This window comes from Cynara cardunculus (assembly GCF_001531365.2).
Source record: "Cynara cardunculus var. scolymus isolate 2C chromosome LG 9, CcrdV1, whole genome shotgun sequence".
NCBI lineage: Eukaryota > Viridiplantae > Streptophyta > Magnoliopsida > Asterales > Asteraceae > Cynara > Cynara cardunculus.
This window is the reverse complement of record NC_037536.1, coordinates 7,287,182-7,290,220: the sequence shown is the minus strand read 5'-3', so window position 1 is coordinate 7,290,220 and position 3,039 is coordinate 7,287,182. Positions and strand designations below refer to the sequence as shown.

At 31.4% G+C, this 3,039-nt stretch overlaps 1 long non-coding RNA gene across 2 annotated transcripts; it reads right to left on the bottom strand.

Moving 5' to 3' along the window:
• Positions 1-902: 902 nt before the first annotated feature.
• Positions 903-1,739, bottom strand: LOC112517653. 2 transcript variants are annotated; one of them, XR_003069754.1, is made up of 3 exons: positions 1,683-1,739; positions 1,489-1,566; positions 903-943 (listed from the first exon to the last, which is right to left on the bottom strand). It is a non-coding gene; the product is annotated as an uncharacterized LOC112517653 (long non-coding RNA). The 2 variants fall into 2 exon arrangements; XR_003069755.1 differs by lacking the exon at positions 903-943 and adding an exon at positions 1,228-1,245.
• Positions 1,740-3,039: the final 1,300 nt, after the last annotated feature.

Here is a 3,039-nt window from a genome sequence, read left to right as displayed (position 1 = left end):
GAAGCCACAACAGATCAACCACCACATTTACGACTTCATTTCCATGTTTTAAATGCAATCATCTTTTTCCTCAACCTAAACACATGATGCCATCATGTATCCTATCCCAATCAATTGCAAATAATAACTTTTAAAACGTGTTTTCTTCAGAATTTTCTATTACTTTCAATCAAATTCATTCCCTCTGTGTGTGTATATATATATATATATATATATAACACAAATATCATCCCTACTTTCTACTAAACATGGCAACTCAAATCAAGTACTAAGCTTGGAAAAACTGAACATAAAAACATCAATATCTAAAATCATCCAACAAATCTTTCAACACAATCCAGAGTACAAAAGCAAAATTTTTATTGTAGCAAGTAAGCAAACAACAGCTAAAGGTTTGATAGAGAACATGATATTGGGAATCTGGGAGTCAAATCTTCGGAAATGATTCATGGAGGACCATTTTAGTTTCTAAATCCCCTGTTGTTTCTTCTACCTCTAGCCTTCTCATATTTCCTTCCCTTTGATCTCACGTAGGGCTTGGTGTGGCTGTGTGGCACACTAGGAGCCTTACCAAAGTGCCTAACTGCTTCACGGCAATTCTTTGGTCCTCTAAGAAGAACCTAAAACAACCAACCAACCCATATCAGGAACTACTCTGTTTATCTACTAAAAAACTTTCTTACAATATTAACCAAAAAATATTGAGAATGATGCTTAAGACTTCAGTGAGAAAAGAATGTGTTGGCATCGAACAATATAGGTAAATGCAAAAAGATAAAATGTATATAGCTATGCGAGGGGGTAGCCAGTATGCAGCAACCCATAAATAATCTGTCAGAAATAAAGAAATCGGTTGAACCAGTGGAATATATAACAAGCTTGGAGGACCAACTTTCACCTTTGTTTTGGCCGGTGGAGCTACAACAGCAGCAGTTGAATCAACCTAACCAAAATCAAAACAAAATAGATTCATCAAACATAAATACTTCTACATACAGAGGCACRCGTATATACAGAACAGAAAGAAACTTCATCTTGAATAATATCAATGACTGTACTTTGGAGGCAGACTTCTTGGTCGATTTACCCATTTGGAGAATCGAATAGGAACGTAAAAACCCAGAATTCCAAGAAGTGATGAATGAAGAAGATCAAATGCAACTCCCCTATGAAAAATAGGGTTTTAAGAAGCACCAGTGATGAAATCARAGGACCGTTCACAAGTCCCATTGCAAGATGATCTTCCTACCCCAATTTTGCAGGTTTTGATCTTTTGTTTTTGGTTGTTTCATGTCAAAGTTAGCAACTTTGGTTACTGCCTATTCTACAGAACTTCTTAGAGCTCTATATGCATTACAGSAGCARCAGGTTCTTTTTGTACARATTAGTTCAACAAGAGCAGGCAAGTGATAATCATAATATTAAATGTCAAAACATAAAACAGAAAGTTAATGAACCCAAACAGAAAGTTAACTAAATTTAGGCAACCTGAAAGCAACCTGCGATTTTCTGAAAGCAACCTGCGATTTTGAGGCGATTGAACGTTCGGCCTGATGCCTTGTGCTGCTGCGCARGTAGAGAARCAATAATCTGTTAATGTTATGCAAAACAGTGCAAGATGATCTAGCAAAACCTAAAAACGATTAGAAACCTATACTAAATTTAGGCAACCTGATAGCAACCTGCGATTTTGAGGCGATTGAACGATTCGGTGCAAAACAGTGCAAGATGATCTTCCTACAGCAAAACCTAAAAACGATTAGTGGTGGGAACGACGATTTTGGGCGATTGTGAACGACAATTGAACGATGGACGACTCTTAAAGGAACCATCTTGGGAGCGAATCGTCGTCTTGGGAGGCGATAAGGGGGCAGAGCGTTCTTGGGGGAGGGGAGTCGGGTAAAGTGAAAAGTCATCTTGGGGGAGGGGAGGCGTGTAAAGGGAGGGTAARGGTATTTTGGGTATTATAAAAGTTAAGACTTTAAGACTTTGGACAAATTTATTTAATAAAATAGTATAGATATATGTATATTAAATAATAATAATAATAATAATTAAATATAATATATTATTAAATCGATTTGAGGTTTTATGGATTCTAAAAGAAATTATAATTCTCAAAGATTCAACACTTTTTACTAAAAGGGTGTCATTAACACTTCCTCCAATGTTTTTGGCTTGGTGGATTTACACTCCACCTACTTAGGAATTACATCCCACCAAGCCTACCTTTATCTATAATTATTAATAATTATTAATAATTGTTAATTACTTTTTATTTTTATTATTTTATTTACTTGTAATCATTGATCAATAATTTTTATATTTTATATTTTAATTGTTATTATTAAAATTAGACCATTTATCTTTACACATTACTACAAATTCAATTATTCAAATTTTAAAATATAAGTTGTTAGTAATAAACAAATCAACAGTTTCAATGCTTCAATTAATTTTCAATCAGATTTCAGATTTAAAATTTTAAATAATAAAATAAGCAAATTAACATATCTTTAATTAATCAAAATTGCTTAAAGATATGTTATATTAAACCTTATTAGTTTGACTATAAATGTTCAATCATCTAAAACAACATAGTCTAATGTATCACTCAAAAGGGTTGGGTTCATGTGAAACCATCCTGTTTTCGTAAGACCATTTTCTAATCATTTAAAAAATTAATCAAACCATAACAAGTATATGTAACAATCACAGATGAAGGGTTTAATAATTTATAACCCTATAAATTATGATAATCGTGAGAATTTTTATTTTAAGGTATTATTTTATATGATTTTTTTTATTTCTTATCTAAGGCTAAACATTTAATATTTTTGCTTAATGTGAATGTGGTTCGTAATGTTAAATTTTTTGTACATATAATTGTTGTGTCACAAACATTGTCAAACAAATACTTATGAAACAAATATTTTATGGATTAAATATATATTAATCAATATTTTAAATTATATTTTTAAATTAAAATAAATTATATAAAATAATACATATTTTAAAATATAAAATATCACATAATAT